Genomic DNA, 19,508 nt, shown 5'->3' with positions numbered 1-19,508 from the left:
GGACATAAAACTGTAATTTGTGCGGTGTCATAAGGCCCTCTCCTGTTTGGCCTTTATTTTGCATACATCCAAGCCAATAACCCAGAAGTGCACCTGATCGTGTCTGCTTATGACTGCAAACTGGGCACTGTCATCCACTCATTCACTAATACAAAACCGTTCCAACAAGGGCCAGAAAACACACATACATGGTTTAACAAAAGTGTGGCATACTAGCATTTTGCAGACAAGTTGCTATCACCTCACATGTTATAAATGGTACTCATCTTCAAACAGATATACTCATAAGAAACCTGGGTACTTATGTGGCTAACTGTCTCTCTCTCTCTCTCTCTCATATATATATATATATATATATCATTTTACCATCATGCTACCACCCTAGTCAGAAAATTCTTCTATCTGGGTTACTTAATTTCCAAAGGAATGGCTTCAAGATCCAACATATCCATCCTACCACTGAGTACAATGCCCCCATTCGTATGTACAAATACAAGCATTTTGCTCAACTGGAAAGGCCAAAAAATTATTAAACCAAGAAAATTAAAGGCCTTAAATCCTCCAACTACCCAGAAAGAATAGGTTCTTCAAAGGTAATCTGTGTCTCACTTTTTGAGCCATGAAAGACCCAGTCTTAGTTGACCTCCTATTTCTTCGTAAAACCAGCGTCTCTGCATTAAGGACCTAAATCTACACAGACAAATAAATAAGCCTCACTGGAAGGATAGCTCAACTTATTCCTAGTCTATTGTATATTTAACAACTACAGTTCAAATAAAATCCTGAACAGATTGACACATTTACAATGGGATTATCATGTACAATCCTGTTCAATTTGAGAGGTAAGTATTATTAAGGGTTTAAAAAGGGTGGCAATAATTTTTAAGTTTGTTTGCTTACATAGCTGAGCATTTTAAGGTCTCTGTACTCATTTGCCTAACACGTTCTATGTTCCTAAAGTAGTTAAAGAGTTTAATCACCAATTATATGTAATGAAGCTGAGATTTGCTCATAAGCTTTTACAATCACCAAACTGTTCATCTCTGTCTGATGACAATGTGTTACAGAAGACTCAATAGAAACTCAGACTCTCTGCCAGAAAATTAGTCTGGATTCTTAAGACAAAGAGTACATGTGTAGATGCCCAGTATCTTTGTTACTGTTGGGGAAATCTGGAATACACTCCGTGCCAAACTGAGGTACGCTCCTGTGAAACTAGTCTTCAAGACTGCATTAAAAGAATCTGCAATCTCAACGGAACAGCAAGACCACCTTTTTTTTTGTCTTATCTCATTATAACTTACTGACTGAAACCAGCTGAGTGCTTTAATAACGGCTCATATTTTTATTAATCATTTAAACAATGTGGCTACTTTTCAGTAATTCAGCCCACACTTAGGTGTCTTCTCAACTTCCTTATACTTCTGCAGTACTTGCTGATCTCCTTTTGCATATGTGACCGCACAGTTCTGTTTTGTCACTATGCATGATGAATATTGTAGTCCACTCACAAATATAAGAAATCCAGAGTTTTTTCGGTTCTACATGGTACCCACAACTGCCAAAATCTACACAAATTGAAAATAGTTTACATTATACCTAATAAGGTCAAAAAGCTGAGACCCAGGCTCAAATTTTACAGATCTCCATTTTTATGCTATCATATAAAGCTGCAGTTTCCCCTTCCCAGGGCCTTTAAACCCATTAAGTCTCTAGTTGCCTGAAGATGTATAAACCTGATAATGACAGCAACTTTGTTAATTATCTGTGCTTTGAATGTCAGGGAATATCTCCCTGCAAAACTCACAAAATATTACATTTAAAAAGGCTATGATATTCAGTTATTTGTTTATCCTTTTTTCAAAAACCTTTCACAGCTGCACATGGATCCCCTTCAAAACACTGAATGGTCATAACATCTAAGCTCAGAACACTGTGACCATAATGTCTAAAATTAATAACATTGAATTTCATAACATTGCAACTTTGCATCACAATTTCAAAACCTATAAAATCGCATGTAAATAACATTCCCACCACCTAAAACAACACCAAAGTAGTAAACACACTTTATACTACGTTTCTGCAGGGCGGAAAGCCTACATGCGATCTGTAGGTTTTGAAGTTGTGATGTAAAGTTTCAATGCTATGAAATTCAATGTTATGAGTTTTAGATTTTAGTTTGAGATGTTACAGTCAATGTTTGCAGCTTCGATGTTATAAACCTTAGATGTTTTGAATGGGATCCATATATATATATATATATATATATATATATATATATATATATATATATATATCACCACACAAATAACCCAAGTCAAAAAACAAATTATGTAGAATCCAATAGCGAAAGGCAGCATATAACCCCCAATTCAAAAAAAGGAAGTCCTCTGGTTATCAGCTTCAAGTAAATCCACAAAACGATATAAAAATAACTGGTTTTAATATAAAACAACAGCGAAACAGGACACACAACGTAAGCGCTTTCACGGGCTTTCCCGCTTCATCAGACGTATCAAGACAACAAATGAAGCAGCTCACTTACATATATAAATTATTCAAAATACTTAATTAATCAATTTAGCAAAGGCATACTAGCTTAAAGTGCCAATGCCTACTAGGATATAAGGCAACTTTAAAATTCATGTCACGCTGAACGATAATCTCATTTCAAATAATCAAAAACATATATAACATGTGCATATATAACATCAATAAATTAATTAATTCTATTCCAGAAAGGCATCTCACATTTTTTGACACTGTTCAATATTCCACAATAACAACGGACTGTCAGTAACTTCTATGCTGTAATCACATCTGACATGTTGAGAATTCAGAGCACGGTTTAATATGCTACAGTGCTCTGATTAGTTAGTTATTCATATAGTGTATGTTCAGAATGCAGGACAAATATAAAACTACATTAAATTATAAATATGTGAATGATAAATAAAATATATAAATAGTTATGTCAATAAATTTGATATACAGCCATTAACTATTTAATATAAATACCCATATAAAAACTAAATAAACACGCTATAAAAACCATATGTATATATAAATAACAATATGAACAACAACCAGTGATGAACATACTACTCAAGAAAATCCTGAAGTAAGGAGGAAGACATTTGTAAATAGTCCGGTTGGGAATGACCCTTCGGTTTTTCCCTTTTCCTATACGAACGGGCAGAAGGAAATTTATTTGATTATTTGAAATGAGATTATCGTTCAGCGTGACATGAATTTTAAAGTTGCCTTATATCCTAGTAGGCATTGGCACTTTAAGCTAGTATGCCTTTGCTAAATTGATTAATTAAGTATTTTGAGTAATTTATATATGTAGTGAGTTGCTTCATTTGTTGTCTTGATACGTCTGATGAAGCGGGAAAGCCCGTGAAAGCGCTTACGTTGTGTGTCCTGTTTCGCTGTTGTTTTATATTAAAACCAGTTATTTTTATATCGTTTTGTGGATTTACTTGAAGCTGATAACCAGAGGACTTCCTTTTTTTGAATTGGGGGTTATATGCTGCCTTTCGCTATTGGATTCTACATAATTTGTTTTTTGACTTGGGTTATTTGTGTGGTGATATATCCGTTGAACATGGAGGGTATAGCAGCGGCAGCGTTGGGTTCGAATGAACACTGCAATGATGGTAACATGAGACTAAGAAATCTACTAATGGACGTAGCAAATCCGTTGCTAAAAGCTGATGTAAGTGAGTTCAATGGTGCAAAAGCGCCCAGTAAGAACAACGAACATGACATTTTATTGCTTAAATGAAGTATAGAGAATGACATATTTAAATATAAGCGTTTACAATGTCAACGCTTCCATTTGGAAGCAAGTCTTAATTTAAACATAATACCAAGGGGCCTTAGGGTCCTAAATATGCCAAGCTATGGAACTGTTTATGCTGAACTTTTGAGTAAATGGCAGAAAATTAACATTGAAACTAGCAAAGCTTATATGCGACTGCTTATTGATTTTTTTCAACCTTTGGAGAATGACTTGAAGGCTAATGTGACTAAACAACAAAGTGATTTGTTTGAGGTCTATGGTGATGGACCTACTGAATTATATTTGCATGAGCTTGTTGAAAAAGTGCAAAGATATGAGACCAAGCTATTAGAGCAAAAGAAAAGGAAAATATCTAGAGATCTAGAAGATTTTGCCAAGCATAATGTTTTTATGTGGCCCAGAGACAGCAATAATGGTGACAATAATGGTGCGATACAACATCAAAGACAGCAGCAAGGTCGTACTTATAACAAACCAATGAGACCAGGTACATCTCTAGAGGTTGGTCAAAGTGATATGAACATCATGGGGCAACCCAATATTATGAAGCAAGGAATAGTCGCAACCAATGGGGAAACTTCAGTTTTGATGCTATCTCCCCACAATATAGATTCTGTTGCGTCTCAACAGTTAACCAGTGATGAACATACTACTCAAGAAAATCCTGAAGTAAGGAGGAAGACATTTGTAAATAGTCCGGTTGGGAATGACCCTTCGGTTTTTCCCTTTCCTATACGAACGGGCAGAAGGAAATTTTCGGATGCGGACAACCAACGAGGACAAAAGAGGAAGGATGCACCGCAGCAGCAAACACACACTATCAAGAAGATGTGGCTGCAAAAAACTTAATATGGAACATTTCTAAATATACTTTATCTGAAGCTGAGAGCAGCCTGTTGAATAAGGGGCTGGGGTTCATACCAACGAACAAAGTGGACATAAGTGATGCTATTATTTCAGTACGCATGTTTGCTAGAAACTTAGCATTGAAAATAATGTTAGGTTCTGAATCATGTGATGCTCCCACCTTAAAAAAGAAGAGTGAGTTTCAACCACCCTTACCCCCTAATATAGAAGTATTTGTTAAGGCTGTTGAAAATGCATTTTACAATGACCAACATTTTAACTCAGCTTCATTCACACCAAACATTGATGAACAAGAGATTCAAGCATTAACTGACCTTAAGAATAATGAGAATATAGTGATTAAACCATCAGACAAGGGTGGACCTATTGTTATCATGGATGCCCCCTATTATTTTGACACCATGAATCATATGTTGGAATCAGATGCCTATGAGCATATTAATATGATAGAGGTAAATCAGACAATAGATAACATCAAAGGCGTTCTGTTAGAATGCCTTAATTTAAATATACTAACAAAAGATATGTTTAATTACTTTAGTGTTGAATATCCTGTTATTCCACAGATTCATGGCCTACCCAAAATACATAAACACCCTACCAGTCCTAAATTTAGGCCTATAGTATCTGGTGCAGGGTGGGCCACAGAAGGTATTTCTTTATATTTAGATCAACAACTCAAGCATACCTTAGGAATGTATAAGCATATATTATTAGACACTGAACATTTTTTGATAGATTTGTTCATGTTCACACAAAGTATAGGTAATGTATCTGATTTAATCTTTGTTACATTAGATGTAGAGTCACTCTTTACGAGCATTCCCAATGACATAGGTGTCAGTATGTTAAGAGATGTGCTCATAACAGAGGGCCAGATGGAAATAGTTAAAGCAGACTTCCTCTGTCTTCTTTTAGAAACCGTACTGGAAAATAATATATTTCTTTTCAGTGATAGACTAAACAGAAGAGAGGCGTAGCGATGGGCACTAGCTGTGCAAACGCTTACGCTAACCTCGTTATGGCATCATGGGAGAAGGAACATCTAATGAATCAACCACAAGTAGTATTTCATAGACGCTTTGTGGATGATCTTTTTATTTTGTGGGATGGCACTGAAGCATCTCTTAAAAAATTTTTAGTAGACATCAATTGCTCTAGTACATTTCTTAAGTTCAGCATGACTTTTTCTAAGAATTTGATTAACTTCTTGGACGTTACAATTAGTAAAATCAATGGCAATATAGTAACAAAGGTTTTTCGTAAAGCATGTCACTGTCCAGCTTTCTTACATCGTACTAGTATGCATAATCCCAGAGTGTTTAACAATATAGTGAAAGGACAAGCCCTTAGGTTAGCTAGACTTTGTAATGAAGACCACACACTAAGTATAGAACTACAAAACCTTAAAAAGGATTTCTTAACTAGGGAATATACAGATAAGGAGGTTGAAATTATATGTAAACAGGTTGTTAACAACAGGAGAACTACTGCCAAACCTTATTTTTCCAGCAGTGGTATTGATACCACGACAAAACATAATGATAATAACAAACCAGGTTTAGTTCTGCCCTATGGTTCTAACTTTGATAGAATCAAAGGAGCTATTGACAGTTGCTGGGATATCTTATTAGTTGATGATAAAACCAAGGAATTGCTAAGTGATAAACCGAGGTTTATCTTTAGCAATAATAAAACACTGAAACAACAACTTTGTTATCGTAACAGAATAGGCAATTACACAGGACCATGTGAACTCCCCAGGTTTATGGGTACTAAAAAATGCAATTGTTGTAAACAATGTATGTACATAGATGAGTCCAGATTCTATAGACATCCCGAAACGAGACGCCTGTGGCAGTTGAGAGTTAACGGCTCCTGTAGTACTAGGAACCTTGTGTATGTGGCTTATTGTAAAATTTGCTATTGTTATTATATTGGTAAAACGAATCGGACACTACGTGAGAGGATTAGAGATCATTATTATAGCATAGCCAGAAAGGAGGAATATAATGCTCTGTCCAAACATGTTATGAAATATGGTGAATCACACATTTTTATGTTTCAAATTCTTCATATACAATATGTAAATCTTAGACTGGGCAATATTATGAATGACACTGAATATGCTGAGATTGAATGGATATTCAGACTAGGAGCACATCGTGGCCTAGGTCTGAATGATTCCATTTCATTAAAGCCTGTTTTAAAGGCAAGGCCATTGAGGTAACTCCTTTTTCACTAATGTGTTGTTTGGTTAATTCATTGGTGATTGATGATTAATGATTGATTATTAATAATTATTATTGATTGTTGATTATTAATTACTAATTTATTTAGTTATTTATAGTAACTGTATATTTATATATATATAATATATTTATAACATATTTGTTGTAATATTTATATATTTATATTTATATTTATTTTATATAGTATTCAGTTGTTCATATTGTTATTTATATATACATATAGTTTTTATAGCGTGTTTATTTAGTTTTTATATGGGTATTTATATTAAATAGTTAATGGCTGTACATCAAATTTATTGACATAACTATTTATATATTTTATTTATCATTCACATATTTATAATTTAATGTAGTTTTATATTTGTCCTGCATTCTGAACATACACTATATGAATAACTAACTAATCAGAGCACTGTAGCATATTAAACCGTGCTCTGAATTCTCAACATGTCAGATGTGATTACAGCATAGAAGTTACTGACAGTCCGTTGTTATTGTGGAATATTGAACAGTGTCAAAAAATGTGAGATGCCTTTCTGGAATAGAATTAATTAATTTATTGATGTTATATATGCACATGTTATATATGTATTTGATTATTTGAAATGAGATTATCGTTCAGCGTGACATGAATTTTAAAGTTGCCTTATATCCTAGTAGGCATTGGCACTTTAAGCTAGTATGCCTTTGCTAAATTGATTAATTAAGTATTTTGAATAATTTATATATGTAAGTGAGTTGCTTCATTTGTTGTCTTGATACGTCTGATGAAGCGGGAAAGCCTGTGAAAGCGCTTACGTTGTGTGTCCTGTTTCGCTGTTGTTTTATATTAAAACCAGTTATTTTTATATCGTTTTGTGGATTTACTTGAAGCTGATAACCAGAGGACTTCCTTTTTTTGAATTGGGGGTTATATGCTGCCTTTCGCTATTGGATTCTACATAATATATATATATATATATATATATATTATATATATCTATATTTAGAAGTTATGTTCTTACCATAACGTTCCATGTTAGTTGTCTTCTTCTCGCCTTCTTCTTGCTGGATGGGTTCGGAGCCGACCTCGGCTCCGACTCGGCCACTCTAAAAGCTCGAGAGTTGGTTCCACCGGCTCGAGGCTCCCCTTATATCCCACAATGCTAGGCGAGAGTTACCTCAGATCTCGTTTGTAAGCTAACCCCAGCTTATAATAGTATCAGAATAGCTATAAACAAAGTCCACCTCTAAAAACCAGGGAGAAAGAAGGGTGACCTAAATCCTCATCCAGGAAATATGCACAACAGCATATGCCTAATAAAAGAGGTGGTAGAAAGAGAGGTCACAATCACAACTCCTCTAGGTCTGTCCAGGCCAGGGGGAAGGAGGGTGGGACGCAAGAAGAAGGCGAGAAGAAGACAACTAACATGGAACGTTATGGTAAGAACATAACTTCTAAATGTTAAGTTGTCTATCTCGCCTTCATTCTTGCTGGATGGGACCGCATCCCTAGCACCTTGTCCCGGGTGGCCTAACGGAACAGACTCCTGAGAACAGTGGAACCAAAGTTAGCTCTATGCCTAGAAGCTAAATCCAACTTATAATGAGAAATGAAAGTGTGAGGAGTAGCCCAAGTAGCCGCTGCACAAATGGTGTCAATAGGCAGTCTGTCTTGGAAGGCTAAAGAAGTAGCCAAAGCTCTGGTGGAATGGGCCTTAGGTTTATTAGGCAGCTTTTGGTGTCTAATTTCATATACAAGGGAAATCAAAGATGTTAGCCATCTGGATAATGATACCTTTGAAACTGAAAGTCCCTTTCTGCCTTCTGCATAGGAGACAAACAGCTGGTCAGATTTTCTGAATTGTTTTGTTCTATCCAAATAGTACCTCAATTGACGATGAACATCCAGGCAGTGTAATTTTTGTTCAGACCTATTGGAATATTCTGGAAAAAAGACAGGGAGGTCAATGCTTTGATTTAGATTTGACGTCGAGACTACCTTAGGCAAAAAGGACGGGTTCGTTCGTAAGGATACTCTGTCCTTATGAAACAATAGATAAGGAGGTCGACAGCTGAGTGCTTGAAGCTCTGAAACTCTCCTAGCTGAAGTAATAGCTACCAGAAAGAGAGTCTTCCATGATAGCAATTTTAAAGAACAGGAGACTGCAGGTTCGAAAGGGGGAAGAATCAAAGAAGTAAGAACTAAATTTAGGTCCCAAGGAGAAGGAGGATTTCTTATAGGAGGTCTGAGAAGAAAAACTCCTTTCAAAAAGGCTTTGCAAAGCTTGTGGGACATTAAGGCAGATTCAGAAATACCCACATGAAAGTTAGAAATAGATGCCAATTGAACTTTAAGAGTAGAGGGAGATGAACCTGCATGGAAGAGTTCAGCTAGAAAATCAAGGACTACTTGGATGGAAGCAGTGAAAGGATCTATGTCCCTTCCTTGAGCCCAATATGTGAAGCGTTTCCACTTACTCAAATAAATCTTCCGAGTGGAAGATTTATGGGAAGCTATCAAAATATTTCGAACGGAGTGAGATAATTGAGGAAGCCTGGCTAAGGTTGGAACTGGAGGAACCAAGCAGTGAGGTTCAGAGAGGGGAGGGAGCGATGAAACTGACCCGACTGATGGATCAAAAGATCTGGAACTAGGTCCAGATGCCAAGGTCGCCCAATAGAAATTGATGTAGAAAGGGGAACCACACCTGTCGAGGCCAGTAAGGAGCAATGAGGATCAATGAGGCCTTCTGAGCGATAGCTTTCTGTATCACTTGAGAGATTAGTGGGAAGGAGGAAATGCATACAAAGTCCCGGGGCCAAACTTGGACTAGAGCGTCTCTGCTGGGTTGGCCTGGTAAAGGGAATAGAGTGAAATATTCTCTGCACTTGCTGTTTTGGGGAGTAGCAAAAGATCGCAGCAAGGCTGACCCCACTTGAGGAAAATTTCTCTCACAACAGAGTCTTTCAGAGACCACTCGTGAGGCATGAGGATAGCTCTGCTCAACTTGTCCGCAATTTGATTGGACTTCCGGGATGTGCGTTGCTATCAGAAACCGCTGAGAAGAAATCGCCCATTGCCACAATCTGAGTGCTTCCGACACAGGGGTATGACCTGGTTCCGCCTTGTTTGTTGATGTACCACACTACAGACATATTGTCTGTCTGGATTGCAATCGTTCCCAAGGGAAGAGAGTCTTGAAGGGCTTGCAACGCTAAAAGCACTGCTCTCATCTCCAGAACATTTATGTGCAAGTGGCATTCGTTTGGTTGCCATGTGCCCTGGACCGTCCTTCCCTGATAATGCCCCCCCCACCCGATCAGGGAGGCATCCGTTGTCAGAGTAGCAACCGGAGGGGGTGGAACAAAGGGTCTTCCCAACAAGAGCTGAGGGGAAGACATCCACCACATGAGATGATTTCTGCACGCCTGCGTGATCATAATGGTGTGGGACATTGGAAGTTGCTGGTATGACCATTGTGTAAAGAGCATCCATTGAAGGATCCACATGTGGAATCTGGCTAATGGAAGCAGAGGTATGGCAGCCGCCATAATTCCCAACACTTTCAGTACCAACCTGGCTTTGATTCTGTTGTTGTTGAAAAGGAGTGAGACCAGTTTGTGAATGTCTGTTATTCTTTGATGTGTTAGTCTTGCAGACATGTCTACTGTGTCTAGATTTGCGCCTATGAAAGTAATAGTACGACAAGGCGACAAAACAGACTTTTCACAATTTATTGAAATGCCTAACTTTTGACAAATGCGAAAAGTGTAATCCCTGGCCATCAGAAGGAGATGCTTGGTGGGAGCTGTGAGGAGCCAGTCGTCCAAATATGGAAACACCCAGAATCCTTGTCGTCTCAGGTGAGAAGCTACCACTGCCATGCATTTGGTAAACACCGGGGGCAGTGGTGAGACCAAAGGGCAGGGCCCTGAACTGAAAATGACTGGTTCCCAGCCTGAAGCGGAGGAATCTTCTGGAGCGTCTGTTCATTTTTATGTGATAGTACGCATCCTGAAGGTCTATAGAGCACATCCAGTTTCCTTTTCCCAATAGGAAGGATGGATTGCAGCGTGACCATCCGAAATCTTGTTTTCTTGACTGATCTGTTCAAGATACTGAGATCCAAAATTGGTCTCCAGTCCCCTGTTTTCTTTGGAACTAAAAAGAACCTTGAGTAGATTCCGGATCCTTGCTGGTCTGCTGGAACTGGCTGAATTGCTCTTTTTGCAAGCAGTTTTGAAATTTCCAAAACCGCTAGATCCCTTTGAGCGGGTGGAACATCTGGAAGGGAATTTTTTGATTGGTTTGGAATGCGAAGAAAGGGGATAGAATAGCCTTCGGAAATGACGGACTGTACCCATTTGTCTTGAGTCAGGGATAGCCAGGCTTCTGGGTACAGTGACAATCTTCCCCCGACTGCCTCCGAAGGTGGGCAGTCAGGCAACACCTCAGGGATGCTGAAAGGGCTTATCAGAGAAAGCTTCCTGGTTGCCCTGGTTCTGCGGAGCCCCCCTGCCTCGAGGGCGACGTCTACCATTGTTATTCCCGCCTCTGCCTCTGGCAGGGAAACGACTTTGTGCGTCAGGCGAAGTCCCTTGAGATTGTTTACGGAACCACATTTTTCCACTTTTCTGGCCTTTGGGGTAAGGTCTAGAAGGAGTAGAAAAACGGACTCCGACGGCAGAAAGAGTCTTGTCATCAGTCTCGCACCTAGTCAAGGTTTCTTTCACTTGAGGACCAAAGAGAGATGATCCATCAAACGGGGAGTTAGTGAAAGACGTCTTGAAGGGGTCCGCAAAATTGCATAGCCGCATCCAGGCATGCCTACGTAAGGCCACACCTGTCCCTGCGGCCCTACTCGCTCCATCAGCCGCATAAGAAAGGAGGCATGGAGGAGTTGGTTATGGAGTTAAGGGTAGCCAGCTGAGTGTTCATCTTATCTTGAAACCCCGCAGCTGTAGGGTCCTTCAACATGTCACTCGCTTCTTTGATCAAGTCCCTTTGAAGACGAGTGAAATGGCACAGGTAGTTCAGCTTAACGCATAGTAAATGTCGCTGACGAGAACATCCGCTTCCGTACCTGTCCATGGACCTAGATTCCTTGTTAGGTGGATGGACAGGTACTGAAGGATCAGCTAGTTCCTTCTTAGTGGCAGCAGCTACCACCATAGCATCCACAGAAACTCCTTTTGTCAAGAACTGCTTGTCTGCTGGTGCCGTTATGAATTTGGAGGGTCTCCTGGGAGTGGGGTCCACTGAATCAGGAGCCGTCCATGCCTTTTAGCAACCACCTGCATGAGGGGTCAAGGGGGACACCCAGGAGGTGGAAGGGTGAGAGCCAACGCCTCAAGATACACAGATTCATCCTCCGAAGGGTTAAGGGCTGGCCAATTTTCCCTCTGCTTCAGGATCTCTAGAATGTCTGCAAAGGAGACATCTTCAGAAGGGGAACGGGGGGAACCCTCGGAATCATCTAAATCTGTGTCAGATGTGATGGACTCAGGTGAGTCAATGTGTTTCCTCTTACACTTCCTCTTCCGAGGGGGCTCTTCTGCCAAATCAGGAGAGGCCTCGGAAGAGGATGAAATCCCCACAGGGGGTTCCTGAGGAGCTGGCTCTCTGCGGTCCGGGATGAGGGAGTGAGTCGACTTGACCTGAGGCACTGTAGAGGGAGGGGCGGACGGAGCCGACTGTGGAGTAGAGCCAGGCTGTAACACACTCCGCATGACCTCGAATGCACCCCTGTCAGGCAAAGCCAGAGGTCCCCGCTCCGAGAAGCTGAGAACCTCCCTCGGCACCGACAGTGATGGCTTCGAGGCCGATGTCGGAGCCGAACTCACCAGCGCCGAAGCTCCGAGAGGAAGAGCGGGGTCGGACAAGGGTCCGATGCCACTCACCCCCTCGGAGCCGATGATGGAAGTCCGGCACCGAGATTCTTCTAAGGAAGAAATCGGAGCCAACGATGGAGCCGAAGACAATTGTATCGGCTCCGACGCTACCACAGTCTCGGTTCCGACACGACCCGGCTCCGAGCTCAACGGAGTCGGAGGAGGAATATATTGATGGACAGGGGCAGGCATCGACTGATGAGTCGGGCTCTGAAGCATCTGGGCCAGTGCCTCGGACTTAAGAAGTCGACTCACTACCCTCTGAAGGTCATGATCCGACAGCCTCGATGACCTAGAGGAGTGAGATTTATGGCTCCGTTCAGACAGCAGGGGAGATCCTGGAGCCGAATGAACGGAGCCAAGGGATGGTGACCTGGACCTCTTCCTAGATGTCGGCTCCGAAGGTCTGGTCAGAGCCAACACGGGAATTTCTAATACCTCGGCTCCAGCCGGAGCCGAGGGAACCACAGAAACTGTGGACTGAGACTCATCGGCTCCAGCCGGAGCCGATGTAGGCGGAGGTTTAGAAGCCTTAGGTCTCGGCTCAGTTGCTGGAGCCGAAGACCTAGAAGCCTTGGAGGGCTTCCCTGAAGACACAGTAAGGGAATCCTCAGGCTTGAGTAAACCTCTTAAAATTAATTTATTTTTTCTTTCCTGCAGGACCCTGGGACTGAAGCCATGGCAAACAGCACAGGAGTCTTGCAGGTGCAAAGGTCCCAGGCAGTAGACACAAGAAGTGTGACCGTCTGTCAGAGACATCTTCTGACAGCACGCATCACACTTCTTGAAGCCTGAGACCTTTGATTCTTTAGACATTCCGAAAGTGCAATCACACACACAGTCAAAAACACACTGATTACACCCTGTCTAGTTTTAGCTTAAAATAAAACAACTAACTAGGTTTTAAATTAAGAAAAATAACACACACACACACCCACTAGGGAAGGAAGAAGGCCTGAAGGCCCGGGGGAAGAACTTAAACTTCTTGTGGGGAAAAAACAGGAATTTTAAGAAAAAGGGGCAAGAATTCCTCTAAACTAAGGGAAATAAGTATAAAAATTAAAAATAAAGGGGTTTAAATACACTAACTTTACAAGAAAGTCACTTACCAAGAACCGGTAGAAAACCAACACCTCGATCGCTGTAGCGGCAAACGAGATCTGAGGTAACTCTCGCCTAGCATTGTGGGATATAAGGGGAGCCTCGAGCCGGTGGAACCAACTCTCGAGCTTTTAGAGTGGCCGAGTCGGAGCCGAGGTCGGCTCCGAACCCATCCAGCAAGAATGAAGGCGAGATAGACAACTTAACATCTATATCTATATATATATATATATATATATATAGGTCCAGTTTGTAATCCCGAATTTCAAACTTACAAAGCCGAAAACACTAACTCCCGAAACCCCAAAACCGTGAAATTTAAAATCCTGAGCATACAATACACGTACAGCACACACATATTTCCCCCCACAATCAAACAGATAAGGGGCAAGCCCCCCTGCACCCCCCCCTACTTAAATATACTAACTCCAAGATCGCCACAGATACATAAAGGAAACTCATACCCACACATTTCACCATCCCTCACACACACATATCACAGTCACAACACACACTAAAGCCCCTAACCACCATACACACTTACCTAAACTTCCACCCATCCATTCACACACTACACCACCAGAAGCGCGAATTTCAACATCTCCAAGCTTTGGGATTTTGAATTTCACGCTTCTGTGTTTCCGTGATTCAGGTATATAATTTCAAAATACTGAAATTCGGGACTTCAGTATTTCGAAATTATGAAGTTGACGTGTATATATATATATATATATATATATATATATATATATATATATATATATATATATATATATATAAAATAAAAAATTTCTTTATGAAAAAGAACATGCTGCATGATCAGTTTATTAGACTGTCACAACTTATCACCGATGACCATACTTTTCTTTTAGAAAGCAAGTTCTTAAACACACCTGTTTGTGAAGAGACATTACCCTGAACAACCAGTGCAGGACGTTTTCACAGAAGTAGCAGCTCACAGGCACATTAAATATATACATATATGCAAACACACACACATATAAACTTGTAGACATTTAAAAATTCCACTGTTTGAAAAACGTTCACTTGACGGAACCTTTATATCATGCACATTCACCCTAACAGGTATGTACACTGTTATTTTTTTGCAAGTGGTTTACACTGCAGCAAAATCACTGCATCGTAAACCACTTGCAGTGATGTTGTTGCCTTCTAAACCACTTCTACTGCACCAACATCACTGCATTGTTCCTTATAAGCTCCTGTCGGGAACCAATCCACCTATATAGGGCAGTAAAAAGTGCCCCCCCCCCCCCCAAAAAAAAAATACAGACACACGTGCGCGCGCCTCAACATTTTCAGCTCGATAACTTGCCCCACACGAATTTAAACAATGCATTTATTGCCAAGCAACGCTAATGATGGCAGATAGCCATGTTCACACCCAAACTTTTCTTAAACACAGCGACTGCCAATTCTCATAGAAGGTACCCAAATATAACTAGTAAAAAAACAAAAAGAACTTCTAGTCACCCACTCACTCCATAGCTCTCAACTGTCCAGGTTTTGCTCGTGTTTCTTTCTTTTTTTTTTGGAACATTACTTATAAAATTTCTGCTGGTTTTCTGCCAAATCACTCAGGTTTCAAGTCACTAAATAAGTGACACATATTTGAGTTTCATCACTCACAAAAGATATCCTAATTCAAAACCGGTTATTCTAGCAACTTCCTACATTTTATAACAGCAACAGTTAAAATTAGTACTGTACAACCCACCTATAGTTAACATTTTATTAGCATTGATCCACACCATTTAGCATATTTTAGTATGAAAAACACAAAACAAATATACTACTTTCAATTTAATTAATGATAAAATTGCCAGCCCTAACGGACACCCCACAACTATTTTACATTCCGAAAAGTTAAAAAAATAATCACTGACAGATAGTGGAAGTATTACGTAAAACAGCTAAAACTCTTTAAAATACTTTTGAGACTAAGTACCACCACAATGTCAGGGGTGGAGTTTAATGTCCCGCGGGGATAGGCATTTTCGAATGTATCAGCTCAGATAAAACAAGGTATAGCAAGCAAAGGCATTGTCAAATCATTGCCACGTTCGATATCTAGTGTAGTAAGCACAGCCAATCAGCGAAACGAAAAGGGGGCGGGACCAGATAAACAGCCCGCACGCAATGACTTCTATGGCTGTCACGACGCTTCAGAGAAAGGCCAACCCTCATTGCTTATGGAGAACAGAGTAAGGCCCGACGAAGAGCGCAGACGAAGCGGGGATAACTGATACATTTTTTAAATATTACAGCAAAGAAAGCATTATAAAAAATCTTGATTCAGCGTACTATTTTGATATTATTTACAGCGACTACCAAACCTTCGCGATTCTTCCTTTAGGCCCCATTTGGTACAGTAGCTGTTAGACATGATTTTTTTGTTGTCTCGTCGTTGTCTGAGATGGTTTTCTGCTCTCTTTATTCCTGAATTATTTTCTGACGGAATAAAAACGGATACGGTGTTTAAATCGGTTCAGAAAATTAAGAAATCAGACGTGGAAAGTTTTAAATCGGCGATAGAACGCCCCGAGTGTGTTTTGCGGGTTATTTTAGCGAGGGTTTCTTACCTTTTTGTATTTTATGTGCCAGCCAGGAAATTTTGTCTCGAACACAATGCGATTGTACAGCAAACTGAGAGTCTAGGGAAAATGGCGACCCTGTCATTCAACATCCCATAATGCAACTCAAACGGGAGTGCTCAAGCCTAGGAGTATGTTTTAGAAGTATGGCAATAAGTAAAATTATGAGTAGCAATTTGGATTTTTATTCTGTTTTAATTGGAGAATAACTTAAAAACGTGTAGTTGTGGGGAAAATACGTTTTTTAAAGTGTGTAATTCTTTTTCAACATGTACGAAATGTTAAAATGGAGTATTGGGGAGTTTTGTTTATTGGGGGTACTAGTTTGGGTGCTTTCAGGTTGAAATGGACAATGGGGGAAGGGGGCGCGGAGGCCATATTCAACCTGTCTTGTAGGCTTTCAAAATGGAATTCGTGTAATATATTTGTCTGTGTAGTTGTTTTACTTATTTGAGTAAATTGCTTCCAGAGCCGCATGTTGTGTGTATGTGGATAACTGTAGAAAGATGTAGTGCTACGTCTTGGGGCCATTTGCCTTGGTAGCATTATCTTTGGGTGTGGTATTGCCCCACGTGGGTATATAACCCTATTTACTTGTACTAGGTAGGTATGCTGTTAGCATTTGATTTTCTGACGCGATTTGTACGTTACTAAGCAATGTTTTAGAGTAAAAATAAACAGGAGACATTTGGAAGTGATTTAGTGTTCTTAAACGTTCCATCTTGTAGTTTTTGGGGTTTTTTTTGTACTTGCTGTATTGGAATTTAATCCAGGATGATACCGTTGCATTTTTATTAAATCGCTTTGTTGCGGTTACAGTAATCAGCTTTGTCGGAATTAAGTTATTTTAAAACCAGCGAACCGCTCACTTAGTCCCTAGTATTTGAAACTGTAGTTCTTGGATCTTGGCCAATTCTTCCTGGGTCTGGGCGGGGAATTGTGATTTGGCATGACGTCTGGCGTCCTCCCATTTAACTGGCGCTGTAACGAGAGCAGTGGGGTCATTTTGTTTTAAAAAAGGTTAGAGAATCTGTGTTTACTTGATTCGCCGTTTACTAAATTTGTCTACATTTTTAGTGATTCCATATTGGAAAAGAATGTTATCGTGATATTTGTGCGGAAGTAAACCCAGCTTTAAATGTATACTGCTTCACGGCAAACACGTAAAGGTGCCGTGAAGAATGGGTGGGTGGAGATCTCAAATGTCCGCCATCTTTAACTGGGACGTTTAGTGAACGCCAAATGTGTATAAGAAGGGAAATAGCTGAAGTGGCAAAAGTAACTGTGGACTTGCGTACTGGTGGTAATGGGGTTTACTATGTGTGTGGCAAGTATACCCCTCCAATGTACAGATTTTCGCAGAATGTCCTGACTTTTGTCTTCTCAAAATTTTCTGTTAAGTCCTTGAGGCTGAAGTTAGAAAATAATGGCAGACAATTGAGTTTCAGACGTAATACTTTTCAGACAGATTGTAATGCAAAACCTAATTATTTCAACTTTCATATGTAGGTACTAGGCTATTGGCCCTAGGAGCCTTTATAAGCCTAGCCAAAAAGGTTCCCTGGCTTTCGCCACCCAAGAAAATGTTTTTCCTTTTGAGCAGAGCCATAGAAGTGATCCTTGGGGTGAATTTCTTATTTCCCATCCAAGCCTCAATATTTTTCTTGAGTGCTAATGAGGAGCTCTGTTTGACGGTCTGTTCCAGAGTATGAGAAGTCTCTGGGACAGAAATCCATCCCTCCAGCATGTTCTGTTTTGTTGTGGTGACAAGGTTTATGTCCCTAGAGCATGTAGCTCTGAGGGATTGGGGTTAAGTGGAACATGGCCAACAGCTGTGGGTTTGAGATGTTGGGCAGAGCTCACCTCCGAGTAGGCGATACGTGACGGTGTAAAGCTGTTTTTTTTTTTTTTACTGTCTGCTTACGGCATCTGTTTGAGGCCAGTAATCCTCCTCTGTGAGGTATTTCTATGGCCTTTCCATTTGTAGATGTCTTGTGAGGTACATACCAAAAGGGGTGTTGTACTCTATAATGGGTCTGAGTGGGGGGGGGGGGGCAATTACCTTTTCCTAGATTAGGTGAGCCACGTAGGATTTCCTGACCACTGTAGTGATGTGATTATCAAAGGAGAGACTACGGTCCACCTGTGTCTCAAGGTCTCTCTTCACACTTTTGGCATTAAGTAGACTACCACTTGTGTGGTAATTCATGAGTACAGTTAGCCAAAGACCTTCTGTGTTAGCCTGTACTTCAATTTCACCTTGGTATCTACTTCTCTGAAGTGCATTAATCCACCACAGTTTGCACAGGAATGGGCGTGCCCACTGTGATTGACATGTGGGAGGGCGGAGCAGTCCCCCTCCTCTACAGTTATCAAAATACTAAAGTGCCATCAATATTATTGTACTGGATTAATTCTGGAACAGTGGTGGTAAGTCCGGACATAACCACAGACATAAATATTGCTATTCTACTAATACATTCGGGTAGCAATGAAATAAAGAAGCCACTGACATGAACACTGCGGTTCCAATAACCAAACATTCAGGTAACAGTAGAATGAAAGACACTGGCAGAAACCCTAGTTCCACTAGTAAACGCATTTAGGCAACAGTAGAATGAAAGAGCCACTGACGGAACACTGCGGTTAAACTAATAAAAGCTTTCAGGTAACGGAAGAATGAAAGAGCTACTGGCATAAGCACCGCGATTCCACTAATAAAAGCAATCAAGTAACAGTAGACTGAAAGGCCACTGACCTAAACAATGTGGTTCCACTAATGAAAACATTCAAGGAACGGTAGAATGGAAGAGCCACTGACATGAACGCCGCGATTCCACTAATAAAAACATTGGTAAAAAATAGAATGAAATAGCCATAGCTCTCAACCTTCCATCGCCAAAACGAGGAACATTCACCTTCAAATATGCTGGTTTTACTGTAAAGAAGATCCTTTAATGAATTAATGATTAATTTCTATTTACCATG

General features: G+C 40.2%; 1 protein-coding gene across 1 annotated transcript in view; it reads right to left on the bottom strand.

Annotated features, from left to right (window-relative positions):
• The window catches only part of LOC122811800 (histone H3.3A), a 369,158-nt gene extending 352,549 nt beyond the window's left edge, over nucleotides 1–16,609 (bottom strand). The window contains exon 1 of the mRNA XM_044083915.1: nucleotides 16,509–16,609. The gene's annotated coding sequence lies outside the window, so the exon portion shown is untranslated. The remainder of the gene's footprint in view (nucleotides 1–16,508) is intronic.
• Between the last annotated feature and the right edge of the window lie 2,899 nt (nucleotides 16,610–19,508).

This window comes from Protopterus annectens, chromosome 1.part0 (genome assembly GCF_019279795.1).
Source record: "Protopterus annectens isolate FY-2018-M chromosome 1.part0, PAN1.0, whole genome shotgun sequence".
NCBI lineage: Eukaryota > Metazoa > Chordata > Ceratodontiformes > Protopteridae > Protopterus > Protopterus annectens.
The sequence above is the reverse complement of the archived record's forward strand: the minus strand, read 5'-3'. Positions and strand labels throughout refer to the sequence as shown.